At 38.8% G+C, this 26,156-nt stretch overlaps 1 protein-coding gene across 1 annotated transcript in view; it reads right to left on the bottom strand.

The window, feature by feature from the left end:
* The window catches only part of DOCK2 (dedicator of cytokinesis 2), a 513,031-nt gene that overhangs the window by 192,821 nt on the left and 294,054 nt on the right, over window positions 1-26,156 (bottom strand). The gene's annotated exons all lie outside the window — the stretch shown is intronic.

The raw sequence follows: 26,156 nt of genomic DNA, 5'->3' as shown, positions 1-26,156 counted from the left end.
CAAAACCTAGAGGAGGAAGTGAAAAACAACATGTCCTTAAAAGATACTTGGCCAAGGTTAGTTTGTTACCATGCAGAAGAGTAAAGCTCTCTCTCTCTCTCTCCCTCTCTCTCTCCTTCCCTCCCTCCCTCCCTCCTCTCTCCACATATATACATAAATACACATTGTATGTGTGTGTTTGTGTGTGTGTGTGTGTCCTCCCTCCCTTCTCTCTCCACATATATACATGAATACACATTGTATGTGTGTGTTTGTGTGTGTGTGTGTGTGTGTGTATATAAATATATCATATGCATGTATAGATAGATGCACATATGTAGTTAAAATGATATTTTATAACGCTACACAAATCTCCCATACAGCATATCTTATTGATTTTCCTGGGCTTTTAAAAATCCTCTAATAAATTTAGTTTGCTATCAAAGTACTAGCTATAAAAATAAAACTTGGCTTAAATTAAAGGTGAAGCTATTAACATTTGTCCTGCAACCTATCGACTCTAATAAGTTCCTTTGTGGCTTTAGTGAACTTAAACCTTTGCTGAAACAGGGATGCAAACTCCAGTGGAGTTTCTCCCATTTGGTACCTCTATGTTGTTCGTTAACATCCAGCACTGCAATGGCTTCTTCCAAGCTGCCCGTCCCCAATATTCCTCAGGAGAAGACTTAGTGAAAGGGGTGTGAAAACAGCAATGCATCCCGGAATTGGATGCCTTTTCAACAATGCTAAATACACTAGCAAGAAAGCCTACAAAGAGTAGGTGATGAGTGATTCAGCTTCCTAAAACAATTGAAACAAATAAGCATCAGATTAAACTCCCTTGCCATAGCAGTCCAATCTTCACAATTTAGGACCAGATAATGAGTGAACAGTTCAATGAAACAGAGACTACTGCTCTCCCTCCCCCACCTTCAACACACCCTCTGGGTTTAAATCATTCAGTCAGAAGAGATCGGGCTTCAAAAACTGGTTCTCATGTTTTCTGGTTGTTTGACCTTGGGCAAGTCATTTAACCATTCAGAGCCTCGGTTGTCTCATCTATAAAATGAGGATAAAAATATTTGCAAAACCTACTTTACAGAGTTGTTAAATTCAAATAAATGTACATTTATTAAATGTCTACTATACGCAAACTACAACTCTAGGAACTGGTGATTCAAAGACAAAAATGGATAATGGTCCCTGTTATCCGGGAGCCTATGTTCTACTAGAGGGAAACAGAAGGTATTCAGACAAGTATATCTAAGATGACTTGAGTTTGGAGAGACCACCAGAGGAATCATGGAAGGCTTACCTTAGGAGGTAGTGTCTGAGCTGAACCTTAAAGGAAGCTAGGATTTCTAAGAGACAGAGATGAAGATGATATAGATAACAGACATGAGGAAAAGCCTCTGCAAAGGTACAGAGGTCAGAGACAGAATGTTGAATTTGGGGAACAAAAATATAGATCACTTTAAGTGGAAAATACAGTGTATGAAGCAGAATCATGTGAAATGGGTCTAGAAAAGTAAACTGATGATGTCAAAGGTCATAAACAGAGGCGTTTGTATTTGCTTCTATATACACTGAGCAGTCATCGAAGAGTTTGAGTGTGGGAGTAACATGTTCACATACAATACTCTTCAGTTAGATTATCCTGGCAGGTGTGTGGTAGATGGATTTGAGAGGGAGAGAGACTGGAAGAAAAGAAACAAATTACAAAGCAAGAGGATGGTTGAGAGGTGATGAAGGTCTGAACTATGGCGGGGGATGCGTGAGTGGGAAGAAGGGAATGTATACAAGAGAAGCTGCATAGGTAAAATCCACTAGACTTCTCAAAAGACTGGATGACTCAACTGATCGGGAGATAAAGAGTATAGAGTTGAAGATGACTCTGAAGTTGTCAACTTGGATGAACCGATAGAGAATGATGCCTTCATCCATCTATCCCTTTAATTGATAAGCATTTATTAAGTTCTTCCTGTGCACTAGGCACACTGCTAGTCACTAGCAATATGACAAAGATGTAACAGCCCTTATCCTCAAGAAGTTTACATTATGTCAAACTAGGAAAGGTAAGAGAAGAGGCAATGGGACATTATGTGGAGATGTTGCGAGTAAAACCTTTTGTAAACCTTGGAGCTTAATTCAAATACGAATATTATATTATACGAATATTGCTACTACTATTATCATTCATTTAGTTACAAGTGCTAAATTATACAAATAGGTAAAGCAAATATGAAATTTTGTGAAAACCATCACAATTGAAGACAAAGTTTAGACTGTTTATAGGTGTTTTTTCTGTCTTCCTATATCTTCCCCAAGATAGCTCACCATTTAGACTTGATGTAGCACAGTGGAAAAACCGTAGGTCTTTCAGAGGATATGGAACTGGAAAAGATCTCGGAAGTTATCTAATCAATCCAGCCCCTTCATTTTACAGTTAAGAAGACTGTGGTCTACAGATGCAAGATGATTTGCCTAGAGTCACAGGTATTAAGGAGTAGAACCAGGATTTGAAACTAGGACCTTTGATTCCAAATCCAGTGTTCTTCTCACTACTGTACATCATACTTCTACTCCTCCTTGAGCCTCAACATGTTATAATATGACAAACATGAAAAGGTGAGAGCGATGATGATGATGACGATGACTATTATTATAACTAACATTTATATAGCCCTTACTATGTGCCAGGCACTGTGCTAAGCGCTTTGCAATTATCATCTCGTTTGGTCTTCACAACAACTTTAGAAAGCAGGTACTATTATTATCCCTATTTTACAGATGAGGAAACTGAGGCAAACAGAGGTTAAGTGACTTGACCAAGGTCACAGAGTAAGTATAGTTATTTAAAATTTCAATTAGCAATTAGTAAAATTAGTAGTAATTATTTAAAAGAGGGTATAAAAGGATACCAGCTTTGGCTGCAGTTCCAACTAGGATAGTTAGTTTATCAAGAGATGTTAGTGACTGAACTCATTAACTGAAAACTTAGAGTTCTCACATGAGGCTCAGATCTCCACCCACCCCCAAAAGGAACTAAGGCAGCTTATAGATTGAAACATAGTGTAAGATGTGACATTTATAGCTAAAAAGAGAATAGATTGTCTGAAGGAAGCAAAGGAATTAGATGCTTTCAGGAACCAGACTGAGTAGATTCCAGAATTTGACCAATAAATAATAACTCACTTTATATAGTGCAACGAATTGAATTCTACGTTCTCTGGCAGCTAGGGCGAAAAAGGAAACATCAGTTACATAATTTTCATTTTTTGACAACAGAGGCAATACAAATTCTTCTGCAGAAACAATTTTTTCTTGAGTTTTTTTTTTTCATAACGGTAACTAAATTCAAAACCAGCTCTCATTTTGCTATCTGATGTATGCCCTAAAAAGCCCTCTCCTTGTTCTGTAAATGGCAATTTAGCAAGGGTCTTTTAGGAAATCCTGCTCGGTGGAGGAGATGACAAGAATAATAATAGATCATGTTTGTGGAAAATTTCTCAGTTCCCAAAGAATTTTTTTCAGAAAAATTAGGAGAGCTAAGCAATAGTTAATCTTATCTATGTTTTACAGATGAAGAAACTGAGGCTGAGCTGAAATAATGTGTACATAATCACATACGTTATTGGAGCTTGGAAATGGTCTAGTCTAACTACCTAATTTTAAAGATAGAGAAACTAAGGTCCAGAGAACTGCATTCGGGGCCTTGATCAAAGTCATATGAGAAGTAAAAGGCACAGCTTAGATTCAGTTTAGGCTTAATGATTCCAAGTCTTGTGCCCTTTCCACTACACTGCAACAAAGCCATGGCCATTTGTCAATCACCCCCCCACCCAAAAAAGATTACTCACCACAGACATAACAAAATATAGCAGATATTGGTTCTGGGGCAGTGGATAGAGCACAGGAAAGGAGTCACAAAGACATGAGTTTAGATATGACCTCAGATGCTTGTTAGCTGTGTGACCCTGGCAAAGTCACTGAACCTCTGTTTGCCCCCATTTCTTCATATGCAAAATGTAAATAATAATAACACATACCTCCTAGGATTGTTGTGAGGCTCAAACGAGATACAACTATAAAAGCTTTTAGCAAAGTACAGGGCATATTGTAAGTACTCTATGTTGTTGTTTAGTTGTTTCAATCATCTCTGACTCTTTATGAACCCATTTGTGGATTTTCTCGGCAAAGAGAAATAGAAGTCAAGTGGCTTGCCCAGAGTCTTTTAGTGTTTGAGACCAGATTTGAACTCAAGAAGTCTTCCTGACTCAAGGCCCAGAATTCTATCCACTGTACCACCTAGCTGCCCAAGAGCTATATAAATGTCAGCTATTATTATTTTTTTTCCTATGGCTTTAGTTTGATTTTCTGTTTCATACAAGGCTATATGAAAAGTGATCCCAAGGTTGTTACAACTAAGTTAGAACCAACCTTAAGACAAAGACTAGGCTACAGTTTAAAATTCCAGCAATGAGAATGGGTTCCAATAGTCTACTGGGGGCAGAAGGATTTCATCCTATCTGATGTGCTGTGGAACCATTTCCCAGAATGCTCAGGGTCTGACAACCTAAAATCATTTATTTTTGGAGACCAGACTTAAATCAGTCCTCAAGAAAGACAAAACATATTGTTCATAGAAGCAGTTGGGAAGGAAATTCTAAGATCTCTGAAGCACTCTGTTCAGACGTTCTGTGCTGTGGTGGGTACTTAGTAGTTATTTGGGGGTTAATAAACCCACAAACTGGCTATAAATAGTATTACTGATAGCAATACCACAGCTGCTAATAAACTTAGCATTCAGTGAGCTCCAGCACTGTGCTCCATCCATAGACAACACAAAGCTAGCTGTCGTTGCCCATCTAAATTACTTGGATCTTAATTGCCTGAGGAACCATTACTAGGGAAAAAATCAATTGGGATGCCCCTGTGGAAATGAGAAAAGGATAAGCTGATAGACTCCTGGCATCAGCCCAATCAGCATCTTGAAGGCTGGGATACTTCCTTCCACATACCATGAAGGACAATATGCAAAGAGATACTAACTCCTTTGTTATTTGACTCCTCTACAGAAGCATTCCAGGCAAAGAAAAATTGAAATAAAACCCTAATTTCATGTTAAAGGAATATAGCAAATCCCCACATTACCCACATCCAAGAATTAATATCTCATTCAGCATGTTGAGTCCTTCACTTCTCTATCAGGAGGTGAGTGGTACGCTTCATCATGGATGCTTTGGAATCATGGCTGGTCATTACAATGATCAGACTTCTTAAGTCTTACAAAGTTTTTTTTTTCATTGTTGTTATTGTGACGAGGCTGTGCAATGTAGTGTATTAGCAATTACAGTGGGATTCAAATCCCAGCTTTGTTGCTTATTACCGGTGTGACCTCAAGCAAGTCAACCTTTCTGAGCTTTGGATCCTAATTTGTAAAATGAAGGAGTTGGATTTTTACCTCTAATGTACCTTGTAGCATCTTATAAGGTGCTAGATCAGTGATCTTAGTGCCAAGGGATTCAGGCCACTATTTACCTCCCTTCCTCCTTAGAGTAAGGAGTTAATAGATAGGAGTTAATAGGTAATATTTATTTAGTGCTAATTGTGTGGCAAAGTCTGTTCTAAGCACTTTACAATTAATTTCTCATTTGGTCCTCACAACAATCCTGGGAGGTAGGTGCTATATTATTGACATTTTACAGATGGGGAAACTGAGTCAGACACAGGTTAAATGATTTTCCTAGGGCCACACAGCTAGTAAGCATGTGAGCTCAGATTTGAACTCAGGTCTTCCTGACTCCAGGCCCAGGACTCTATCCATTGTGCCATTGGGCAACCACTATCTTTCACTCTCCAGATTGTCAGAATTAACATGGTCTCTCTCTGCAGAAATTTTTGTGTATGCGTGCCATTACCCCACTGCACCCCATTAAAAAAATCTAAACAGACCGCCTCTCAAAGAGCCAAACTAAACTAAAAGTTCCTCATTGTATTAATCCATTCCAAACTAATCTATATTTAACATAATTAATATTAATTTAATATAATTTTATAATTTATAATTAATTTTAATTATAATATAATTTTATTATATAATAGTATATTAAATATAATTAATTTATAATTAATAAAATAAATTTATGATTAATATTTAATATTAATATAATTAAATATAAATATTTTAACAAATATTTATATAAATCTTCTCTCCTCTGGATTCCTATAACATTCATTGTCAATATCACTGATTTGACAAGGAATCATAGTAACACACTGCCTTGTGGCACTAGACAGGGAGGCTGGAGCTCTGGATTCTAGCTAGTCCTAGATACAATATGATACAATATAACAAAGATTTATTAAGTGGTTAATATTTCAGAGCACCTACCCAGCTAAATGCTGAAGAGAAACACATTTTATATAAGACATGGTCCCTGCCCTCAGGGAACTTATAGTTTAACAGACAAGTAAGGTACATGGATAAGTATAAGTTATAATAATTAATTAATAAACATTTATTATATTAAAATAAGTGTGTGCATATATATGTGTATGTGTGTGTTTATATATATATATATATATATATATACATATATACACACACACACACACATACACACATACATACTTACACACAATTATGCAGCACTTGCTGCATACCAGGTACTATACTAAGTGCTGGGTATACCAAGAAAAGCAAAACATATTTCCCTTGCTTTCTGGGAGCCCCCATTGTACTGGAGGAAATCAGCATATAAATATCTAAGCACAGGTACACTTGTGCCATCGACAAACAAAACCTTAGCTTGAGGTATTGGGCAAGTCTTCCTGGAGAAGGTGGGATCTGAGTTGAGTCTTGAAGGAAGAAGGCAAGCTAAGAGGCTTCTTAGCTCTTGGTGAGAGAGCAGAGCATTCAGGGCACACAGGACAGCCAGTGAGTACAAAGACATGGAGAGAGGGTGTCATGATTGGGGAACTGCAAGTAGGGCAGTATTGCTGGATCACATGAAGTGCAGGTACTAGCTAACCGGTAAGGTGTCTATGAGCTCTAATGCTTCATAACTCTATAGCATACATGGTATTGTTTATTGAACAGGTCTCTTGAATATACTATTATTTTAACTGTGTTTATTTCTTGTTTCCCCAATTAGATTGTAAGCTACCTGAGACAGGAACTGGATCTTACATTTTATATCTCTCATAGCACCTTCTATCAAAAGTTTGCCTGAGTTTATGCTTTGTGTCCCTAATTTGATTTAACACTTATTAAGTATCTCACTTTAGGCAATATGTTAGGTGCCAGGGATATAAAGATGAAAAATCGCTGCTCCTTCACTCAAGGTGCCCACAAGCTAGACTGCAAGTGCCTTGCATAATTACAGGTGCTTATTAAATATTTGCTGATCAAATTACATGGGGCTCTATTTCTTCAAATGAATGGCCCTTCCCATGGTGAGGAGAATATTCAGTCTGTTGTCTCTGAGGGAGAAGGAAGACACAAAAAGCCAGCAGAATGATATGGTTTTTCAATGAGACCATCACAACAACAATTGGAGAAAGGGACCTTGTTTCTTTCACTCATCTACTATGTAAAAGGTGAAGGTACAGCATTCCCTGTCCTCAGGGAGCATATGTTCTCCTGTTCTTCCAACTCAGAAAGTTTAGAGGAGAGGTTTCAAGGAAGGAAGTGGAGCCAGCTATGGCATATCATTTGGTGCCTTCTACAGTAGATATAAGCCCCCAAAGAGGGCTAAAAAAGTCATATAATATGTAGAATCCATCTTCAATAGGTAATGAATTTGGATGATTTAAAATCATAAAACCCCAGTTTATAGGGCAGTTCAAGTTTCTGCTACCTGTGAGACCTTAATCCCCATGGGCCCTAATTTCCTCATCTCTAAATTGATGGGGTTGAACCAAGTGGTCTCCCAAGTTTCCTTCTAACTCTAAAGCCTATGATCCTATGAATTACTCATTGATTACATGATAGAAACCTGGTTCTGTGGACACACCATTAATAGCATCTTTTGAGGCATTTACAATTTCACTCAGGACACAAGACTGAGACACAGTACAATTAAGTAAATGGTACTAGACAGAATATGCTAAATTCTAGAGGAAATCACTTTTAGGGAAAACTAAGCAAAAATGAAAGAAAGTAGGGAGCAAAAACTTCTAGAAGAAGAAAATGCATAAAGTAGACTTCCAAAGGGGAGAATAAAAGTACCTTTCTTAGGCCGTCTTCATACATCATAAAGGAATACTAAAGAACATTGCTTTTTCTTCTGCAGTTCACCTTTGACAGCAATATCTTTCTAATACAAAATGTGGTACACACCATGCTTCCTTCCAGGACAATCGTATCAGATAAAAGCAGTCTCAAACCAGAGGCCTTTACCAACCTGCTCCCAACTCACATCTCTGGATGGCACCTACAGACTTAAGACAAATATTCATATTTTCTGTTTCTGATCTTTCAGCCCTACCATTGTCAACTGTGCTCCTAGAGCCCATGATTGCAATGTCAAGGCTCATTTCCCATGGTGCATTGACAGCCATCACTTTTTGCAATAACACTGAACCTTTCTTTCTAGGTGCAGGGCAGGTTTTCCAGAATAGTATCATAGCCAGTCCTGTGAGGGAAATGAAGACGAGGAGAGGGGAAGGTAATAACATTGGCCTCATTTTTCAAGTGAAGAAGCATATCATACAATGAATCTCCACATCAAGAAATCTTTGTACTTTAAAAACCATGTTTCATCTATCACATCATATGGTCTTCCTATCTTTTGAGACCAGCTAAGTTTTTATTTGGCAATGCCATGGCCATAACTAAACATTTGTGCTACTGATTTTTGCTGATTGTAAAGGATATACCAAGAGCAATAGCAACCTATAAAAGAAGAGGATGGCAGGTGACACAGACATTTTGAGAAGGGAAGTATATGTCTAATTTCTGTTGACATCATGCTTCACTAATTTTCCAAATTTCTTTATCCCAAAATGTTATCTACCCTCCTGTTAGCCTTTTCCTTAATTTATTAGATACAGAGATTTTGGAAGAAATAGTCTTTTTTGTTTAAGTTAATACTCAAAATTCAAGGTAAAGAAGAACTTCATTTCTTTATAATGTTGTCCTCTCAGTTAAGAATTCATGGAATCTTAGCTTTGGAAAGAGCTTTAAAATTCATCTGGTCCAGTCTTTACCTGAAACACAAATCATCTCTAAAATATGACCATCACAGATGACCATCACAATTTAACTTGTCTTACCTTCATCAGTAGGGGCTCATCACCTCATAAATACTTAGCACCTCACTATTTGACCATTCTAATTAAAAAGTTATTTATTTCGAGTCAATAATCTACCTTTTTGCCTCCTTTACCACTGGTCCTGGTTCTAGTGTCTGGATAAATGTAGGAAAAGTACTCTTTGTCTTTTCTCTGTGAGAGTCATAGGACCATAGATCTGGAGATGGAAGGGTCCTTAGAGATTATCTAGTTCAACTCCTTCCTTTTACAGATCAGGAAACTGAGGCCCAATGAAATTACATGACTTGTCCAAGGTCACACAAATAGGATGGAAGCCAGAACTTGAGCACAGGTTACTCTAAATTTAGCAACCATTCCACAACCTTCAAATATTTAAAACCAATGACCTGGGTTTTCTCTTCTTCAAGTTCAATAGCTATTTTATTTGACCACTCTTAATTTACCCTAGTTTACCAATCAAACAGATATTACTTTTCTCTGACACTTGGGACTAAAGTTTTAAATATGGGGATGCTTTCTGGAACTCAGTTCTTAATACTATATGTATTGAAAATGGCACCCTTGATGTCAGGTTTGGTAAACCCAAGTGTTCCAAATGAAATCCAATCTTTTCTAATAATTCAAAATGATTAAAAATATAAATGCTTACTTAGTCCTATTAGACCTAGAATGAAATTAAATAAGCTGAAAGAGTTTTAGGAGAACTACATGGTTTCAGGAATGCAGGATTATTGGTTCTGCCAAACAAGATGGTAATACATGCATTGGGAAAACATAATGGCTTCTCAGGTCAATGATGTAAATTGGGAAGGACCTCAGATTACCTGCTCCAAATTATACATTTTATAGGCAAGGAAACTCATGCCCAGAGAAAAGAAATGGCACCCAAGATCACGTAAGGAGCAGGCAGGCAAGAAATGCTGTTGAAATGTGAAACTAGTTCCTCTAACACCAGACCCTGTACACTTTCCACTGTACCATGTGACCTAGGGTCATTGATCTCTCTATAAGAGAGTATAGCCAAGATCCTGGCATGAGTTTTCTGTCATCTTTATAAATATAACTCTTAATGTCAGATAAAAGGAATGGTGGTGAAGGATACAGGGGAAGATGCCCAGTATTGAAAAAAGGAAGAGAGAAAGCCAAGAGACCTTTTGACTTTCATTCTCAGACTATATTTAAACTAGTTGTATAGTATGCTATAGAAAAAAATTTCTTGTTAAAATGTGAGTTGGACTAGATGGTCTCTGTGGTCCTTCCACCTCCAAAATTGTGTGATTTTAAGAATCTTGGAACTCCAAGATGAATCAGTATTGATGATTATGATGATAATGATGATGATGGTGAATGCTATTTCTCTCTGATCATATCATTCTCCCACTTTAAAGACTTTAATGCTCCCTGTTGCTGTATGGATATATAGATATATGCTGCATAGATAGCATTCAGAGAATTCTCACATACATTAGCTCTATGTGTACCTTACAACTATCCTGTTAAATAGGTAAGGCAGGTAGCATTACCTATATTTTACTTTACTACTTTGATGAATACATTATTTCATCAGTTAGGCAGATCCCCTCTCAGGAATATAGCTCCATTTTAGAGATGGGTAAATCAAGACCTAGAGAGGTAAAATGACCTATCAACAATCACGAAATTAATTAGTGAGAATGCTAACATTAGAACCCAGGTCTCTTGACTCTCACTTTTTCCACCATGATAGGAGCCATTCTGGAATAGGGCTGAAGAGTCCTTTTTTAAAATTATCTTTATAGCTTGCTTGTAGATAGAGTGATACATGTTATAGCTGGTATAGATGCCAAACAGAATGAGTGAGCATGTGCATAAAATTCTTCACCAGGTAGTAAGGGGTTATAAATCACCTAAAATCTCACTATGTGTCATATCTGCTATTGAGGAATGTGTTTGGGACTGGGACTAAAGGGTCAGGGTGTAAAGGGTCTAGGGTCATGGAAAAATGCTGAGCATTACTGGGAGAACCCAAGGAATGTAATGATGTTGCCTTTCATCAAGTGAAGGAGAAATAGTTCACTGCTGTTTGTATCAGGGACCAGAGGTTGTATGGTGAGCTCATTAAATGATGAGATGGAGAAGAGCCCCTAGAAAAGGTCATGCCTGACCCAGTGATCCTCTACATCTTGCCTTGCTGAGACTGAGCCCTCATGGACTGAAGTACAGCTAGAGTTTCACTGTTCCCAGGCATAAGTCTCGTCCCATATATTTCCTCTCTTCAAACAAAAGAAAGAAAGAAAGAAAGAAAGAAAGAAAGAAAGAAAGAAAGAAAGAAAGAAAGAAAGAAAGAAAGTAAGAAAGAAAGAAAGAAAGAAAGAAAGGAAAAGTGGTCCATTTTAATATGAACTTTCATGTGTCCCTGTTTCAAGGAACATCTGTGTTTCTATCAAGATATGTTATAGGGACAACTGTTATCTCTTAGACAAATACCATGTCTGTCAAGTCATGCAAAATTTAAACATGCTCCTTCATACTGAATAGTATGCTGTGACAAGCAGGGAGAGAGGGTTGGAAACTACCACCTCCCAAAACAATCCCTCCCACTTCTGGGCATCTTTAATTGTTAAGAAGTTTCTCCTGACTTTGAGACTAAATTTCCTCTTTGCAACTTCTACTTGCTTCTCTTCTGCATGACAAAGTGCTCTAGAAAAATCTGAGGAAAAAGAGATCATTTTCAGATGGGGAGGTGGAGGCAGGGATGAGGAGAGGCTTCATAGATGAGGTAGTCCCTGAAGGACATAGCAAAACGAAGGTCTCAGAAAGGAAGCAGAAGGAAGAAAATCAGTGACAAACAGGGCACTTGTTGGGGATATTGAAGGGGTGATTACTCTTCAGATGCACACTGGAGTAAATGACCTCTGAGTTCCCTTCCAATTCAGAGGTTCAGTGATTGTATGTTTCTATTCTACTCAAGACTTAGAGAAATACTAGCCTACAATGAAGACCACAACACTAAACCTGGAAAAAGAACTATTTTTCTTAAAAAAGAAAAGAAAAACATCTGCCTTATCACTTTTATTTTTTTATGCTCTTAATATCACTTGATGTTGGGCAAATTATTCCATGGAGACTACTGGAGAAATCTGGTCTAGGATGTTGTTTGTTGCCACTGAGTTTATTTCATCTCTGATAAGATCAGCCCATAAACCTTCCCTTTTCCCTTCCCGTTGTGAAAATTCTGCAGTGTAGGCAGCGATCCAGAAACAAGAAAACCTTAGTTACAGCTGCCTGCCAATGTTAAGTGGAACTGCAGCAGAGGGGAGCTTTACTGCACTCTGGGAAGGTCTCCTCTCTCCAACATGGTGGGTTTGTCCAGAAAATCCACTCTCTGGAAGTTCTCCACTGTCACACACCCAAAAGAGCCTCTGATGGAACTGTCAGATTCTTCAAGCCCCAGAGGTGATCTCTCCTGACCTACCAAAGCAGCGTGGTTCTATCAGGCCTTCCAGACTAGACTCACTTTGGGAAAGTCACTTAATATGTTATAGATCTGAAAGTGCTTTGAAAAAGCTACAAACACTATGGAAAGGGACAGTATCAGTGAATTCATTTTTATTGTTTTCCTATCTCATATCACTGTGACTTGCCATGTGGGAGGGAATACAGGTCTGGACATGGAGATACTTTTCTATTCTCATTATTTTTTATACTAGCTGTGTGACCCAGGGCAAGTGAATTCACCTCTATTTGCTTTAGTTTCCTCAGCTATAAAATGAGGATAATAATAGCACCAACCCTCCTAGGGTTGTTGTGAGAATCAAATGAGATAATATTTGTAAAGTGCTTGGCACAGTGCCTGGCATATGATTGGCACTTAATAAGTACATGTTTCTTTCTTTCTCTTCTTTCTTTTCCTCTTTTCTTCCTTCCTTCCTTCTTTTCTTTCCTTCCTTTTCATCTTCCTTCCTTTCCTGTCTTTCTTCCTTCCCCTTCCTTCTTTCCTGTCCTCCTCCCCCTCTCCCTCCTTCCCTCCCCTCTTTCTTCTTCCTTCCTTCCCTTTCTTTCTTTCTTTCTTCCTTCCTTCCTTCCTTCCTTCCTTCCTTCCTTCCTTCCTTCCTTTTCTTTCTTTCTCTTTCTTTCTTTCCTTTCTTTCTTTCTTTCTTCCTTCCTTCCTTCCTTCCTTTTTCCTTCCTTCTGAGTCTTTTGAGAGTCAGGATATAAATAAGGATAAGAGAGAGCACACAAGTAGAGAATTTGCCAAGGAAGAAAGATTTCCAAAGGAGGATTTTTTGAGGGGGGAGAGTTGGGGAAGGGGTTCTATCTGAGCATACTCGACATCACCCATCTCCTTGAGTACCTTCTTTCCCTAAAACCACATCCCATGCTGTACCAGGAAAACACAATGACATTGCTTGGTGGGTCTGAGTTGACAGAAGAGATCTCTGAGGTCATCTAGTCTAATCCACACTTGCCTGAAAATCTCTTCTGTAACATCCTCAATGAGTATTCAGCCATTGTCAGAAAACCTCCAGTGAAAGGGAGTCCACCACCTCTCAGAACCCCAAATCCAGGGTGATACTGCTGAGCAAGGCTACAAAGAGGGCCATATTCTTTATCTTGCTGGAAGGAGCCAATCCCTTGATATCCCTTACCAGCATGGTGAGCCAAATGTCTCTTCAAAGTTAAGATTATCTAAGACTGCTTATGGCAAACTGCCCGAAAAACATGTCAAGTTACAGTGAACAGGAAACACTGGGGAAAACTGAATGAGTTAAAGTCAAAATGCTGATAACTTTAGAGATAACATTAGGCCACTGCTCTTTTCTTCATGATATGAGGATGGAAGTGCCAGCCAACAAATGCATCAGATAGCAGTAAATCCTGACCCCACCCCTGGCAGGGAATGGGTTTGATGTGACCTTTCAGAAGCAAAGCCCACCAGCCTCAATTCTACTGCCATGAGCCAAGTAGAAAGCATAGTCCAAAGAAAAAAACCTGCAGGGGAAGAAGAATTAAGTTATATGTAGAAGAATAAATTTGAAGTAGCAATGAGATAATGACTAAACCTGGATCATCCTTCATGTCGATACCTCCATACACTCAACCATGAAAGCCATTTACATCAAACAATTAGTAAAGACAAGCAGCTGCACCTGCAAAAGTATAAGTGAGGGAGAGGAGGAGAGAGCAGGAGAGAGCCCATAATCAGATGCTATTTCTTCCCTGGTTTCTTTGACAAATAAAAATAGAAGGATGAAAGACATGGAAATACAAGAGAAGTGGCAAGCCCAGGCATGTGAGGGCCCTTTGGGAACAGAACACATGCCAGAGTATAAGATCAATGAAGAGTTTTTGGGTCTTCACCATTCCAGTTGCTTTACTCTGCTCCTTCACCAGTTCCATTTGTGGATGACCTAAACATATACCAATTCTCTTAGTAAAGTATTACGAGAGTAGCATTCCCTCCTTACTTCTTGGATATGCTAGGGGCTAGATGAATTTTTCTGAACTAAAAAACCATCCAACTGCTATCAAAGTGACAGAATGAAACATATCACTCTCTGGGAAAAAATAATAATGGATATGTATGTTACATTTTAAAGGTTAAAGTATGCTTTACATACATTCTCTAATTTTATCATCATGACAGTTCTGTAAGGGAGATGCTAAAAGTTCTTTTATCCCAATTTTATAGGTGAGAAAGCTGAGGCAGCTAGTGGTTAACCAGCTTGACCATTTATAGTCACAATACTAGTAAGTGTCAGAGGTAGGATTTGAGCCCAGATAGAACTGATTTACAATTTCATTCAAGATTTCATCTGTCATGCCACACTATCTCATGTCTGGAGCTAAAGGAACTCTAGAGGTAGAGATTTCTTTTTTTTTTTTTTTGAGTGACTTACTCAATCATTATTTATTTATTTAATATTTTTAGTTTTCAGCATTGATTTTCACAAGAGTTTGAATTACAAATTTTCTCCCCTTTTATACCCTCCCCCCCCACTCCAAGACAGCATATATTCTGATTGCCCCATTCCCCAGTCAGCCCTCCTTTCTGTCACCACACTCCAACCCCCCCATCCCCTTTTTCCTTACTTTCTTGTAGGGCAAGATAGATTTCTATGCCCCATTGCCTGTGTATCTTATTTCCTAGTTGCATACAAAAACTTTTTTTAACATCTGCATTTAAAACTTTGAGTTCCAAATTTTCTTCCCTCTTCCCTCCCCACCCACCCTCCCTAAGAAGGCAAGCAGTTCAACATAGACCACATGTGTATCATTATGCAAAACCCTTCTACAATGCTCATGTTGTGAAAGACTAACTATATTTTGCTCCTTCCTATTCTATCCCCCTTTATTCAATTCTCTCCCTTGACCCTATCCCTTTTTAAAAGTGTTTGCTTTTGATTACCTCCTCCCCCTATCTGCCCTCCCTTCTATCATCCCCCATTTTTTATCCCCTTCCTCCTTCTTTCCTGTGGGGTAAGATACCCAATTGAGTGTGTATGTTACTCCCTCCTCAGATCAAATCTGATGACAGCAAGATTCACTCATTCCCCCTCACCTGCCCTCTCTTCCCTTCCAATGAACTGCTTTTTCTTGCCACTTTTATGTCAGATAATTTACCCCATTCTATCTCTCCCTTTCTCGCTCTCTCAATATATTCCTCTCTCATCCATTAATTTGATTTTTTTAGATATCATCCCTTCATATTCAACTCACCCTGTGCCCTCTGTTTATATATATATATATACACACACACACACACATATATTTATGTATGTATGTGTGTATGTATGTATGTATATTCCCTTCAGCTACCCTAATACTGAGGTTTCATGAATTACAGACATCATTTTTCCATGTAGGAAGGTAAACAAAACAGTTCAACTTTAGTAAGTCCCTTGTGATTTCTCTTTCTTGTTCACCTTTTCATGCTTCTCTTGATTCTTGTGTTTGAAAGTCAAATTTTCTATTCAGCTCTGGTATTTTCACTGAGAAAGCTAGAAAGTCCTCTATTTTGTTGAAAATCCATATTTTGCTTTGGAGCATGATACTCAGTTTTGCTGGGTAGGTGATTCTTCGTTTTAATCCTAGCTCCATTGACCTCCAGAATATATTCCAAGCCCTTCAGTCCCTTAGTGTAGAAGCTGCTAGATCTTGTATTATCCTGATTGTGTTTCTGCAATACTCAAATTGTTTCCTTCTGGCTGCGTGCAGTATTTTCTCCTTGATCTGGGAGCTCTGGAATTTGGTGACAATATTCCTAGGAGTTTCCTTTTTGGGATCTTTTTCAGGAGGCAATCGTTGGATTCTTTCAATTTCTATTTTACCCTCTGGCTCTAGAATATGAGGGCAGTTCTCCTTGATAATCTCTTGAAAGATGATATCTAGGCTCTTCTTTTGATCATGGCTTTCAGGTAGTCCAATAATTTTTAAACTATCTCTCCTGGATCTATTTTCCAGGTCAGTGGTTTTTCCAATGAGATATTTCACATTGTCTTCCATTTTTTAATTCCTTTGGTTCTGTTTTATAATACCTTGATTTCTCATGAAGTCACTAGCTTCCACTTGCTCCAATCTCATTTTTAAGGTAGTATTTTCTTCAGTGGTCTTTTGGACCTCCTTTTCCATTTGGCTAATTCTGCCTTTCAAGGCATTCTTCTCCTCATAGGCTTTTTGGAGCTCTTTTGCCATTTGAGTTAGTCTATTTTCAAGGTGTTATTTTCTTCAGTATTTTGGAGGTCTCCTTTAGCAAGTCATTGACTTGTTTATCATGGTTTTCTTGCATCCCTCTCATTTCTCTTCCCAATTTTTCCTCTACTTCTTTAACTTGCTTTTCCAAATCCTTTTTGAGCTCTTCCATGGCCTGAGACCAGTTCATGTTTTTCTTGCAGGCTTTTTGATGTAGGCTCTTTGACTTTGTTGACTTCTTCTTGCTATGTGTTTTGGTCTTCTTTGTCACCAAAGAAAGATTCCAAAGTCTGAGTCTGAATCTGAGTCAGTTTTTGCTCCCTGGCCATGTTCCCAGCCAACTACTTGATTGTTGAGCTTTTTGTCAGGATTGACTGCTTGTAGAGTAGAGAGTACTTTGTTTGAAGCTTGAGGGACTGCACTGTTGTTTTCAGAGCTATTTCTACACAGCAAGCTCTGACACACCAGTGCTCCGCCTCCCCCAAGAACCACCAACCCGGACTGCAACTCAGATCTGAGCAGGCTCTGCACTCCCACTCTGATCTGCCACTTAATTCCTCCCACCAGGTGGGCCTGGGGCCAGAAGCAACTGTAGCTGTAGTTCTGTAGCTGCACCACCTCCGTTGTCCTCAGGGCAGTGGCTGACCCATGAACTCCTTTCACTCTGTCCCCTGCAGTTTTTCCCACTAACCTTCTCTGTTGCCTTTGGTGTTTGTGGGTTGAGAAGTCTGGTAAGTGCCACAACTCACTTAATCAGGGCACTACAGCCTGTTCTGCCCAGCTCCCGGTCTGGTTGGTCTGGGTGCAGCTTACACTGGGCTGTGCTGTGCTTCACTCCAAGTTCCGTGCGATAGACCTTCCCCAGCAACCATCCAGACTGTCCTGGGCTGGAGACCTGCTTCTCTCCGCTATTCCAGGGGTTCTGCAGTTCTGGAATTTGTTCAGAGCCATTTTTTATTGGTATTTGAAGGATCCTGGGGGAAAGCCCTAGGCAAGGCCCTGCTTTCCAACTGCCATCTTGGCTCTGCCCCCTGAGGTAGAGATTTCTTAAAGTCCTCTCTGTACCATTATGATCTAGGCCTCAGGTTTGGACTCTTCCCTCACCCACTCCTACATTTTTTTGTTCACCAAATCCTGACTTGATCTGATTGATCAGAGCATGCTTTAGACATAAAGGGAGAGTAAGGATTCTCGGCAACTGCATATAAAAGAATCCTTCATGATTTTCCTGTTATTATACCTTGCCCATGGTCACATAGTTAGAAAGTATCATAAGTGGCATTCAAACCCGATCTTTGTGATTCCATATCAAATCCTCCTTCAAATAATCTCACACTGGGGAGGCTAATACAAGCTCTGTACATATCAATAGTCCAACTACACAGACCACAATCTCTGAAAGCAAGTGTACACCAATCAACATTTGCTAAATGGGATTTTGCAATCAAATGAATTATTAAAACCACCAAGGGAAAGGCATAATGTCCTAAAACCACAGAGTGACATTCTTTTTCTTGGAAGAAATTTTGCCAGTCAGAAAGGTAGAGTATCTAGCAGAGGTAAATGAGTTGATTTTGAAGTTTCCTGGATAGATCTTTAAAAGTAAAACACTTAAGCCAAAGGATTTGAGCAAACAGTTCTCAAAAGAAGAACTGCAAACTTTTAACAACCATATGGAAGAATTCTTCAAATCACTAATAATAAGTGAAATGCACATAAAATAATCCTCAGGTTTCACCTCACACCTTGAAAATTGGCAAAGACTGCAAAAGATGGGAATTATCAATGTTGGAGGGGCTGTGGAAAGGCAACCACATGAACGCAACATTTGCAGACCTATGAATAGATACAACCATTTAGAAAGAAATTTGAAATTATACAATAAAGTGGCAAAAATATCCACACTCTTTAACCCAGAGGTTTCACAGTTAGGCTATACCCCAAGTTGATCAAGGATGAAAAGAAACACCCCAAATACATGAACATGTATAAAAATACTATTTTGTAGTTGGAAAGAACTGAAAACAAATTAGATGCCTATTGATTGAAGAATGATTAAAACGTTATTATATATGAATGCAATAGAATATTAAGAAATGACAAAGATGAATACAGAAAAGTATGGGAGGTCATGAACTGATACAAGATAAGCTAAGCAGAACCAGAAAAGTAATAATGATTACAACGATGTAAGTGGAAAGAATAAAAACAATAACTAAACAATTGTAACAACAATGTTACTAGCAACTGCTGTGGAGGTGTAAGGCCAATAACACCAGCACATAGGAGGGCTGCTAGCACAGATTCTTTGATCTGCTTTTCTAAGGAAAACAGCTTTAAAGGCATTAACAATCTATTTTAATTAGACATACATATATCATTTACTTAGTTCAGGGGAAAAAGTCAACACCCTGAACTTCAGAGCAAATACAAACAGAAATTACAAACAGAGAAAATGACACAAATCAGCAAACAGGGCTTCTGCCAGTCCATAGCAACACATACATAGTTACCAGAGAGAGAAGCACCAACATTTGGGTTTTCAAAGCCAGGGGCTTCCCTAACGACTACTCAGAGTCTCGTCTGGGAAAATCACATGAACACTCTTCCAATGAGTGAGCCCCCAAAGCAAAATGCTATCACCAGAGTACATACACACTTCTTCAGAGTCAGAGGGTGTCACAACCATGTCACTCAAACTCATGTGACTTAGGCTTTTTTGTAACTTAAGTAGATCATCAAAGACTCTTGATTCAATCAAACGCAAGGCTCAAGCAAAGGCACTTGGTTGCTTAGTGCTGAATAGCACTCCAAAAGGAAAAACAGTGAAAAGTCCCACTTTGCTTGCCATTACAACAATTGAAACAGAATATTGTGAAATTATAATGACCAAGTTTGGCTTCAAATAGCAGACAGAAGAGGACATTTCATTCCATTTCTTTACAATGGTAGGAGTCTATAGGATTGGAATATTGCATATAATGAACTTATTCAATATGTTCATTAGTTTTCATGAAGTTTTCCCCTTTCCTTCCTATTTTTAATAATAATTCTTTATTACAGGAGGGATTGGACAGGGATGGGGAGGAAGTAGGCTAGGTAAAAAAAAAGAATGAAAGCTTCATGAATCTTGTTTCCTAAGTCAATCAATAAGGTCTATGAAAAAATATCGATCATTCAGGAGATTCAAATCTCAATTCTATCATTAACTAGCTGTATGACTTTGGTTATTTCACTTAATTTTTGATAATCTTCAGTTTCATCATCTGTCAGATGTTGGACACGTTGAACAACATGACTTCTGAGGTCCTTTCTAGTTCTAATGAATGGTATGATTCTCTTTGGGTTCTTACTGAGTGCCCAGATATGGTTCCTGCTCTCAAGCAATTTACAATTTAGCTGTGTAGACAAAACTAATACATAAGAAAAAAGTCCACAAACAACTCAGTATTAAATCATGTGGTATTGACAAAAGTAAGAGTTCAATAGAGGAAGGGGTCTATTGTGGACTGGATTCTTCAAGTGAAGCTCCAAAGAAGAACTATACCCTGAAAGACTTACAAGGTTTAGGAAAGAAAAGGGGAGGCAAAAGGGTATCTTAGAGCAACAAAGGCATAAATGAGAGAAGGTATCTGATTTTGAGAAAGCTGTGTGTATAAAGGGTTGAAATGGGGAAGGTGTGTGCATTGGCCATACCAAAGCAGAGGCTACCTATTAAAGAATTATACAGTAGGCATACGATTCCATATGGCAAGACAAAATTATCTAGGGCCTTGAAAGACAGAAAAGAGAGTTTGGATATAGGATATATCATGTGTTCCAAAGAAGGGATGAAACAAAATAAAAGCAGTTTTTTTAAAGAGAGATTACTTTCCTCCATCTCTCCAATTATACTTAGCCATATTGGCAAGGTAGTGAATAAGAAAAGAATTATATTTCCTATACATTTGCTCTTTGTGGCTGCAAAAATCCCAAATGATACAAATTGATATAATTGTGTCTGTAGAGGTATTTCCATAACAATCTATCTCTTTGGACATACACACAACACAAACACAAACACACACACACACACAACACAAACACCTATGCCTATGAGAATAAATTCTCAAAAGAGTAAGATGCTGAAGGACAGACATAATATAAATGCAGCAAGAGAATGAAGATAAAATATTCTGGTAGAGGAAAAAGGCCTTTTCTGTGAGGTCAGAGACAGTCTTGTATAAACTGGGCATCTCCCCAAGCACTCAGCATGGTGCTCTGAACAAAATCGTCACTTTATAAGTGTTTGTTAAGTGAATGCTCTATGAATTCAGTCAGTCAGTCAAAAATATTTCTGGAGGGCATATCCCATACTATCTTGTGCATATAAATGTTCTAGGTACCCTGTGGAAGATGAAGCATGACAAAATGAATGAATAGATAGATGGATGGGTGAATCAGGTAATCAATAAGCGTAGATTCAGAGCAGCTAGGTGGTATAGTAGATAGAATACTGGATTTAGAAACCTGACTCAGATGGTTACTAGCTCTGTGTCCCTGGGAAAGTTATTTACATTCTGTGAGTTTCCTCATGTGTAAAATGAGGATAACAGTAGCACCTACTTTACATGGTTTCTATTAGGACTAAATAAGATAAAGTACATAAAATGCTTTGCAATTCTTACAAAGATATATAAATGATTGTTATTGTGTCCCATCTCAGGGTATGACCCTGGGAAAATCGTGTAATATCTCTGGGCTTTACTCAACTATTTACAACTAAAAGTTGAAGAATGGGTGCTAAGCTGCATTTGTAGAGGGCACGCCACCTGGGAGTTCTCTCCACTCTATTCCTATCCCTATGTGCCAGACACTGTGCTAAGCTCTGGGTATGCAAAGTCAAATAGAACCTAGTTCCTGTTCTCAAGGAGCTTACATTCTAATGAAGGAGGTAACAAGTAAGTACATTGGCATATACAAGAAGCCTTCACCAAACAACCTTCGATCAGAAGCTCCTAGGAGCCAGGCAGGCCAGGAAAGGTTTCTTGCAGAAGCTAAGCTGAGTCAAAAGAAGCCAGGGATTCTTTTTTTGTTTTGTTTTGTTTTGTTTTTATTTTTTTATTTTTTTTATTTTTTATTTTTTGAAGTCAGGGATTCTAAGACACAGAGGTAAGGAGAGAAAGCACATGAGGTTACTCAGTGTCCCCTAGTACTGTAGTGAAAAAGGAAAGACTACTTTGGGAAGCCATTTAGGGTCTCACCTGAAAGGAGGCTGTGTCAACAGATAAAAAGAAAAAGTCAACTCAGAGTAGGAAACAGATGATCACTCTGCCCACTTGACCAGAGTTGCCTTACCTAGCAAAAATGTGTAGGTAAAAAGATAAACAATCTGGTTTAGATTCAATAAGCCCCTGATGAAAAGGGGGCAGAGGATAAGTAGAAGCAAAGATTAGTAATAACTCTCAGTTACTGGGCCCTGAGCATGGCACTGTGACCACCACAGTGGGGAGATCTTGGAATCAAGCCAAGATATGAATTAAGTCCTAATGATGGAAGTCAAAGGCACTTCCTAACCATTAATGACCAGCCGGTGGAGTGTTTGATATTCTGAGGCATCCTGGAGAGCTGGTACCTGCAGCCAGACACGCCTCCCTCATAAAATGTCCTATGCAAAGGTCAAAATTGGCATTTGAAGATAAAAAGCAGAATAAGAATAAGGAATATTTTAAGATGGGCAATGAACTTTTAATTAGCCCATCAAGGGCATCCATAGGAGACTCAAGCCCCTATATTAGTCAAATGACTCAAATCATCATTCAGTCTCTATCGATTATACATCTACATGAGGCAATAAGCTAACCTGGAGTCAGGAAGACTTGAGTTCGAATACGACCCAAGAAACTAGTAATGTGATCCTGGACAATTTACTTGACCTTAGTTTCCTCATCTGTAATAGGAATAATATCAGCACCTACTTCCCAGGGTTTTTATGAAACAAGATAATAGTTCTGTTTTTCCAATTATTTATTTATTTATTTATTGTTTTCAATATTCGCTTCCATGAGATTCTAAATTTTAAATTTTCTCCTCCTCTCTTTCCTCCCCCCTCCCCAAGATGACACGCCATCTGATATACATCTACTTACACATTCATATTAAACAAATTTTCACATTAGTCATGATATAAAGAAGAATTATAACTAATGGGAAGAACCACAAGAAAGAAGAAACAAAACAAAACAACAAAAGAAAAGGAGAGGAAATAGTATTCTTCCATCTGCATGCAGACTCCAAAGTTCTTTCTCTGAATATGGATAGCATTTTCCATCGTGAGTCTTTTGGAGTTGTCTTAGATCTTGCATTGCTGAGAAGAGCTAAGTCTATCAAAGTCAGTCATTGCACAATGTGGCTGTTGCTATGTACAATGCTCTCCTGGTTCTGCTCATTTCACTCAGCATCAGTTCATATAAGTCTTTCCAGGTTTTTCTGAAGTCTGCCTGCTTATCATTTCTTATAGCTTAATAGTTTTCCATTACATTCATACACCACAACTTGTTCAGCCATTCCTCAATTGATGGAAATCCCCGAAATGAGATAATAGTTGTGAAGTGCTTAGAACAGTGCCTGACCCATAGTAAGCATTATGTAAATGTAAGCTATTATTATTACTATTAAATACAAGATCAATTTCTTCTTGGCTGGGGAGGAGGGGGAAACCTAAGGATAGGAACTAATATTTATGATCTATATACATTCATCAGGAGATGGATTTGTAAGTCTAAACTTATGATAGACATTAAGGAAGGAAATGTAGAGTTTAGAAACTTGGTGATCAGACGCGCAAGTAATCATCAACACTTCAGCAGTCCAAAAGGAAATATTTAAAACTCTTTATCTCCCAGGCTGAGTACACATGGGGAATAAAGTGCATGAAGCCAGTATTCTAATCTATACCACTCATTTGGCCATGGGTGGGGCATCAGGAAATGTGTCACAGAAAAAGCCTGTGACAGGTATCACTCCTCTAAAAATGAGGCCCATATCCATGAAGGCTGGTTTTCCCAAGGTAAGGAGTAAGATTCCCAAACAGAGAGAAGCCAATAGTAGTTCTGGAAGCAGTATGGGGAGGTGGAAGTGGTGTAGAAAGCACAAAAGGAAACAAATGATAATTATCCATTATGCAATAGGCCACAGGGGAATCAAAAAGGCAGACTGGAAACCAGCTTCAGACAACTGTTTTCTTCATAAGGTAGTTCTTCCTACAGAACAGAGACAAAAAACTGCTAAGGTGAAAGAATAGGAATGATGGAATCATATACCAGGCAAGAAAGCAAACTCAGATCTGAAGCCATCTCTAAAATGGGGAGGGAATGGAAAGACAGAGAGAGACACACACATACGGAAAGACAGAGAGACAGAGAGAAAAGGAGACATGGAAAGAAAGATACACAGAGACAGAGAGAAAGACACAGAAACTGGAATGTAAAGGACAGGATTATGTTTTAGTGTTCTTACAGGCAAAATTCTGTTGGATCCAATGCTGAGCAAAGTCCCCTCACCAGGGAGATAAATAGAAGTCCAATAGCCCAGTGCTAACTGTACTAACAAAGCTCTGGGGCTGCTCTCTGGAGTGTATCTAGGTTCCAGCCTGGATTCTGGACAGGCTCTGCTTTTCTGGGGATTGTATGTTTGGTTATTGCTCATCCTTGACCCTTTATCCCAGAAGACTCATCACATTCCAAGGGCAGTGATGGTCCAAGCCATGGAGAAGATATAAAATACCCTTTTGGATGAAGGCAGTTAAGAGATGTAGGTTTTGAGGCTAAGTTGACTGAACTTTTATTAAAATTTCAAATTAATCCTACTCTAATGAGGGGGGGAGAGAGAGAGAGAGAGAGAGAGAGAGAGAGAGAGAGAGAGAGAGAGAGAGAGATACTACCTCAGCCATGTTTGGGAGTATTCCCTCCAAGACTTGCTTTGGTATAGGAAGCCCAAGGGCTTTGCCTACAGAATGTACAATCTCTCTGGGAAAGGAAGCTGGTGATTTTAGAAAACTTAAGCTCATCAGGCTGAACATAGATGTAATTATAATGTAATGTAATGTAAATGTAACATAATGTAAACTAGGATCTTAGACAGCAGAGAGTGGGGTGCTAAGAAGATCCCTCATCTCTCTGTGCAAAAACAGAGGGTCTCTCACTTAACTGCAATTGCCCTGCCTTCCCCCCCTCCAAAAAAAAGAAAAAACAGAGGGTCTGATAATCTTCCTTAGAAGGGTCCTCTAGCTCTTTACGCTAATGAGATTTCCCAGACCTGACACCCTGACCCTCAGCAAATACAATACGAGACTGTTTCAATGAAAAGGCAGAATACCTATGACTGGACTCATCCCCAAGACTTTGAGGTCCAGCAAATCAAAATTAGTGGGCTAGCTTTGATATGCGTGTCCAGATGGGTCAGTCAATGGGGCACTGGGTTTTCATACTGGAGGGACTCTAAGTTCTTGTATACAGGACAAGCCTCTGCTCTGCCCTTCAATGCATGGAGACCTCCAAGGGAAAAAAAAAGTTCAGTGTATGTTCCCCACACAAAAAAATGTCACTTATCTTTAGCAAAATCAAACAAGAGCAATTAAGGAGCAGTCTAATATAAAATTAGCTATTGCAACCATTATGACAAGGGTCAGCAGATTTAATTGGGGTGTTCTGGGCAAAATGACCTGAATGATCCAAGCACATCTGTGCTACATCCCTTAGCATGGGTGTGCTGACTTGCTGAGGAACAATACACCATTATTTCAAACATTCTACTGAATAGCAATTATAAGTCCTGCGGCTGAAAATAAGAGAGGAAACAAAGTATATAGGAGACCCATGCTCACCTACATCTCTTTTCCCTTTTAGAACCTGCTCACCCACCCAATCCTGCAAAGACTGACTGTCTGATTTGGAACCCCTCCCTGAGGTCACAGCGTTTATAGTTCTTTTCTTAAAATCATCTGGGTCCCTGGACATGGTTAGCTTTGCACCAACGTGAACCAGAGCGAAGACTACACCAGAACCAGTTCCCTCTGAATCCCCTTCTCGGATTTATTCCAGTCCTGGTCACGCCCCACTGGGTTGTATGAGGCTATTTGGGAAGACAAGTTTCCATCAGTGAAAAAAAGGGAAGGAACATGAAGGAGAACAATGGCCCCAGAGGAGGAATTTCTGTTTGACATGAACAGATGTGCTACCCCAGGAACA

Source organism: Trichosurus vulpecula, chromosome 3 (assembly GCF_011100635.1).
Source record: "Trichosurus vulpecula isolate mTriVul1 chromosome 3, mTriVul1.pri, whole genome shotgun sequence".
Classification (NCBI taxonomy): domain Eukaryota; kingdom Metazoa; phylum Chordata; class Mammalia; order Diprotodontia; family Phalangeridae; genus Trichosurus; species Trichosurus vulpecula.
Note: the sequence above shows the minus strand (reverse complement) of the source record. Positions and strands in the feature narration are given on the sequence as shown.